Consider the following 6,683-nt stretch of genomic DNA (forward strand, 5'->3'; position numbering starts at 1 on the left):
GGGGGGGGCGGGGGGGTTAGTTTGGTTTCTGCAGGGATCTTCCCTGATACCTGCCACGCGGTGGGGGGAGGGATACAGCGATCATCCCAGAGAATTGGATGTTGGGGGGGTTAGTTTGTTTTCTGCTGCTGAAGGTTAACAGGAAAACCTCAGCAGTCAACAGGCTTTGATTGGTATGTTGGAAAGGAGGGCGCAGAAGCCGAAAGACAATGGCTTACCATGGCTGCCTGCAAGCTGAATTCTGTTGCCTGGACCTGCGTCTGTGATCTCTAACACCAAAGCCACAGGCACTCAATATTAAGATGGAAAATGCGACCTTGTACTGAAATCACATGTGCTATGTAATGTGAATAGTGTTGTTCACCATGAAAGAGTATAAGCATTGTTCTGTAAAATGTATCATTTTAAAAAACTTCTCTACTTTTTTTCAACCCTCCCTCCAGCAGCTGCAAATGTTTCAAGCCTCCCTCCTGCGTCCAGAAGGCTATCTCAGATAAGGCGTCGTAGAAAGATGACGCGAGACGACATGTTCACAGAAATAATGAAATCCACCCGCAATGAAAGAGCTCATTTGAATGAGTGGAAGAACACTATCTAAATTTAGGAAAGATGCCAGTGAACGTGAGGTCTTGAGGGACGCTCGAGATGAAAGGTGGCAGGCTGCAACGCTGGGGCTGCTTCGTGATCAAACGGACATGCTCCGCCGTCTGGTGGAGCTTCAGGAACGGCAGCAGGATGACAGACTGCCGCTGCAGCCGCTGTATAACCTACCTCCCCCCTCACCATGTTCCATATCCTCCTCACCCAGACGTGTAAGAACGCGGGGGGGGAGGCTCCGTGCACCCTCTCACTCCACCCCAGGGGACAGCCCAACCAAAAGGCTGTCATTATATTGAATTTGATCAGTGGCCTTAGACTTCCCTCCTATCCTCCTCCCAAACCTCACCCAGATTACCTTCTTGGTTCTCTCCCTATGTTTATAATCACTTAATAAAGAATACATGATTTTTAAACGATAGTGACTTTATTACCTTTGAAAGAAAGCTGGGGGGAGGGTGGGTTGCTTACAGAGAATGAATGAGTCAATAAAGGGGGCTGGTTTTCATGAAGGGAGAAACAAACAGAAATTTCACACTGTAGCCTGGCCAGTCATGAAACTGGTTTTCAAAGCTTCTCTGATGCACAGCGCTTCCTGGTGTGTTCTTCTAATCGCCCTGGTGTCTGGCTGCGCGTAATCAGCAGCCAGGCGATTTGCCTCAGCCTCCCACCCTGCCATAAAGGTCTCCCCCTTACTTTCACAGAGATTGTGGAGCACACAGCAAGCAGAAATAACAATGGGGAGATTTCTTTGGCTGAGGTCAGAGCGAGTTAGTAGCGATCGCCAGCGCGCTTTTAAACGGCCAAATGCACATTCTACCACCATTCTGCACTTGCTCAGCCTGTAGTTAAACAGCTCCTGACTCCTGTCCAGGCTGCCTGTGTATGGCTTCATGAGTCATGGCATTAAGGGGTAGGCTGGGTCCCCAAGGATAACTATAGGCATTTCAACATCCCCAACGGTTATTTTCTGGTCCGGGAAGTAAGTCCCTTGCTGCAGCCGTTTAAACAGATTAGTGTTCCTGAAGACGCGTGCATCATGAACCCTTCTCGGCCATCCCACGTTGATGTCGGTGAAACGTCCCTTGTGATCCACCAGTGCTTGCAGCACCATTGAAAAGTACACCTTACGGTTTACGTACTGGGTACCCTGGTGCTCCGGTGCCAAGATAGGGATGTGGGTTCCATCTATTGCCCCACCACAGTTAGGGAATCCCATTGCAGCAAAGCCATCCACTATGACCTGCACATCCCCCAGAGTCACTAGCTTGTGTAGCAGCACCTCAGTGATTGCTTTGGCTACTTGCATCACAGCAGCCCCCACAGTAGATTTGCCCACTCCAAATTGATTCCCGACTGACCGGTAGCTGTCTGGCGTTGCAAGCTTCCACAGAGCTATTGCCACTCGCTTCTCAACTGTGAGGGCTGCTCTCATCCTGGTATTCTGGCGCTTCAGGGCAGGGGAAAGCAAGTCACAAAGTTCCATGAAAGTGCCCTTACGCATGCGAAAGTTCCGCAGCCAGTGGGAATCGTCCCACACCTGCAACACTATGCGGTCCCACCAGTCTGTGCTTGTTTCCCGGGCCCAGAATCGGTGTTCCATGCCTATAACCTGCCCCATTAACAGCATGATCTCCAAAGCACTGGGTCCCGCGGTTCGATAGAATTCCATGTCTATATCCTCATCACTGTCGTCACCGCGCTGCTGTTGCCTGCTCCTCTCCGCCTGGTTTTCCAGGTTCTTGTTCAGCATAAACTGCACGATAAGGCGCGAGGTATTTACAATGTTCATGACTGCTGTCTTGAGCTGAGCGGGCTCCATGCTTGCCATGGTATGGAGTCTGCAGTGTTCACCCAGGAAAAAAGGCGCGAAATGGTTGTCTGCCGTCCGTTGCTTTCATGCAAGGAGGGAGGGAGGGAGGGAGGGAGGTGTGAGGCTGTACCCAGAACCACCTGCGACAATGTTTTGGTCCCATCAGGCACTGGGATCTCAACCCAGAATTCCAATGGGCAGGGGAGACTGCGGGAACTATGGGATAGCTATGGGATAGCTACCCACAGTGCAACGCTCCAGAAATCGACGCTAGCCCCGGTACATGGACGCACACCGCCGAATTAATGTGCTTAGTGTGGCCGCATACAATCGAATTTATACAACCTGTTTCCCAAATTCGAATTATCTGAATTCGGATTAATCCCGTAGTGTAGACATACCCTAAGATGAAGAGCATCATGTTCCTCTTATAGAGATGTGGGCCACTGTTAAACAGCTGATGCACTTTGTCTCACCATCTTAGGTGTATGGCAGGTTCAAACATCAGTATAAATGTAAGCATTCTAGACAAAGCATAAATATTAACAAGTCTGAAAAAAAATCAGATTATGATAAGAAGCAATTCAGTCTAGAGGACTGAGCATGGGATTGGAAGTTAAGAACCCCAAACCATTAACCTCAAGTCTGCCAATAACTTTATGCAAAGCCTAAGAGCAAGTCACTTCCCTTTTATTCTCAGTTTCCCTGTTTGTAGATTAAGGATAATACTACTTACCTATCTCTTACAGTTCTGTGAGGATTAAAGATTGAGTAATGCTTTGGAAATACAAAATGATTTTACATGACTGTTTAAAAAGGAAAATTATAAATAAATCTGTAACTTGAATGCTTCTATAATGGGTGTTGCCCGACCCTATCATCCCCCTCACTTGGTATTTATAACCACACTATCTCAGTCTCAGCATTATTACCATGGGATCTCTACACTTACATCCATGCATAGGTTACAAAATTGTTACCATATAGCTAGTAGAGAAAATGGTGCCAGGCTGGTGAAAAAACTTGCATTCCACTGAGAATCAAGAGATTTGTTTGAGCTCAGATAATGCAGGCACGAGGGCCACATAAATACCTAAAATATGGAATTAAGTGAAAAAACAAACAACTTTAGTCATGGAGTTGCTAACGATATCTCCCTGATAGATGTCCACCGTGTGCAGAGAGTAATACGGATTTATCCCCAAATCTCCAAACCCAGCTACTGCAATTTAGAGCAGTTCTGAGGATCCTCTAGGTTGCAACAGCAGCTGCTTTCAGGTTTAGAGGGATGGAAGAGTGATGAATGCCGCATTTGCCTCTTCTCCTTGGGAGGGTGTGTGTGTGGGGATTTTAAACCCTTTCAAGCTATCTTTACTCACCGAGAAAATGGGCACAACCCCAGTGCTTTTTGTGTGTTTATCTTTAAGTGACAGATAAACAGCACTACAGTAAGTAAATGGTTGAGTATGAATGTGTTATTTAGTTTATCCAGCAGATGGTGCCAGACTCAGAATTAGGTAGATCCAAATAACAGGCCTGTGGCCAGAAGTATTCCACATTGCTGTAAAAGGAAGTTTCAGAGATAGTTAAGTCAGTACTGCAGTTCTCAAAGGGAACCATTCAACATATACTGCTCCCCCATAGCGCACACACACACACACACTTTTTTCCAGAACATAGCAGTTGTCCTGCCTACCCAAACCTCTGCTGTATTAGAACATCACAAAATCATTTTAGTGCCTGGGGCAAGTAAGCATATTTGCGCCCCCTAGAGGCAACATTTGGGGAGACATGCAGAGTGTGGTCCACCCTAGATTTCTGCCTTCCATTTAGTACAGAGGATTTCAAACTGTGGGGCCCCTTGCTCCCCTGCCCCAGCCCCATGGTTGCAGGGCTTGCGGTTGTCCAACCCAAACTCTGAGCTCGGCCAGGCAAGCCTGGGGCCCAGCCCAAGGACTGGGGGCAGGCGGCTGCTGCTGGCAGGACAGATTCATTCCCGCCAGCTCTGGAAACCAAGGCCATGAGAACAGAGTGACCCCTAGAGTGACCATATTTCAAGTTCCCAAATAGAGGACACTGCCAGGAGGAGAGGGAGCTGGAGGGGGGTTTCAGTTGGGGAGTGCTGGAGGGTGTGCGTGTACTGGAAGGGGGTATTTGAGGGGCACTGGAAATGGTATTCAGGGGGTACCTGCATCAGGGAGACCCACTGGAGGTGGGGGCAGTGTCGTGCTCCCTGTCATGGTGGCAGGCACAGGTCTAGGATGCAGTGCCAGGCTGTCAGTCAATACCTCCCCGTGGGCCTCTCCCTCTCCCTGAGCTGGCAGCACTCAGGGACCTGCCCACTTGCTGATGCAATCCTCGCGCCGTGGGGCAAACTTGCTCTGTCCAGGGTCCCTGGGCCTGTGGGGAGGGGAATGGCACTAAGCACCTTGGGCAACAGCTGCTGCTGAGCCCGACTCTGCGAGGGGGGGGGGGGTCTGAGCACCCTTAGCTCCAGTTGATAGTGCTGCACCACTTCATTTTTCCACCCCTGCCCGCTTTGCGCCTTGGGCAGCTGCTCTGCTCACCCCGCCCTAGTTACAGCCCTGAATGTAGGGCTGAAAAGGACCTTGAGCAATCATCTCGTCTATCACCCCTGCAGAAGCAGGACAAAGTGTATCTAGACTGCCTTTGAAAGGTGTTTTTCTAACTTGTTCTTAGAAATTTCCAATAATGGGGATTCCACAACCTCCCTTGGAAGGCTATTACAGTGCTTAATTATCCTTGTAGTGAGAGATTTTCCTAATAGCTAATCTAAAATCTCCCTTACTTCAGATTAAAGCCCATTACTTCTTATCCTACCTTCAGTGGACATTGAGAACTGATCACTGCCCTCTTCCCAACAACCAAGTTACTCTCAGATGGCATTTGAGCACATACCCTTCACTTCACTATGCCCCTGTGTCTATAGGAATCCCTGTAGTCCTGAAGGACTGTTTGACCTATAAGGATAGAAGACTACAGTGCAATGGTGGAGATAATTTTATTAAGACAGACTCCACACTTGGGTGTTGTACCTAATGCTCACTGAATAGAATAGGAAAGAGCAAATACAATACATACTTGAGAGCATTAGAGGGAATTTAGGAAAGGACTCAAGAAGAGATCTGCACAAAATGGTGAAAAGCTGTTACATTTCATACATTTCAGTTTAAATAAAGAATCACATGCCATCCTAGCAACTGCTTGTTTACTTCAGTGACAACACAAGTGAAGGCTTCTGAAGAATGAAATGAAACGTATTTGGAAGCAGTAGTAGACAGGTTCCAGAAAAGAAGTTTGACTGGGTTCAGAAACTTGCTTTGCAACCTACTGCCTTCTCGAAGATCTAAAAAGAGAACTCAGACCAGGGATGGAGGGTTAGAAAAGCTGGCTTCTAATTATCCATGGGATAGGAAGGAAGAGATGGACTAAGTCATTCAGGGTTCCTAGTATGCTAAAAAAAAAAAAAAGCTTCCCCATTCCCATGCTCTCCCCTCCACCCACTTGCTCTTCGGAAAGTTTTCATAAGTGAACTGAGTGCAAGAAGTTGATGTGCCTTTACCTATTTACCCATCACATTTCTTAGTAGCATAGCTGGAGCTATAGGCTAAGAAACAGAATGTGCCCTTTGCATCTAGGTCTTCAGTGGCAAACTGTAGAGAATTGTCACTAGATTAAATTCACTCTTGTGCAAAGGGTCAGCACAAAGTGATGCACCACTTGAGGCTCAAAATAGGGTTGAGTGAGACATAAGTGGTGCATAGACCTTATGCGAGCTCTCTGCACAGGAGAACCTCCCCCATTGGCACAGATAGTTTCTACACTTAAAACCCTACAGTGGTTCAACTGCAGTGGCACAGCTATAGCGTTTTAAGGGTAGATAAGCCCTCTGCCATTGATTTAAGATGTGGCCTTGAGCCTCAGTTTCCCTATCTATAAAATGGGGATAGTGACACTTTATCCACCTTTATGTAAAGTACTTTAAAATCTACCAATGGAAACTATCAAAACTAATCATGCAGAAAACGCAGATTTTCTAAGTAATTTTGTCAGAAAATGCAATTGAAGTCTCAGAGAGCTTACCCCCAGTTTCAGTGTTAACTGTGCGGCTACCAACCAAACAAAATTATTTAGCTGTATATGTTCAGTATACGGTTTTCAAACCATCACATCTTTGTTAAAAGAGAACATTTGAGGACATTAATACCCCATTCCAAAATTCAAAACTTACCATTTCCACTGCCAAACATCT

This window comes from Terrapene carolina, unplaced genomic scaffold (assembly GCF_002925995.2).
Source record: "Terrapene carolina triunguis isolate 2854851 unplaced genomic scaffold, T_m_triunguis-2.0 Scaffold629, whole genome shotgun sequence".
NCBI lineage: Eukaryota > Metazoa > Chordata > Testudines > Emydidae > Terrapene > Terrapene triunguis.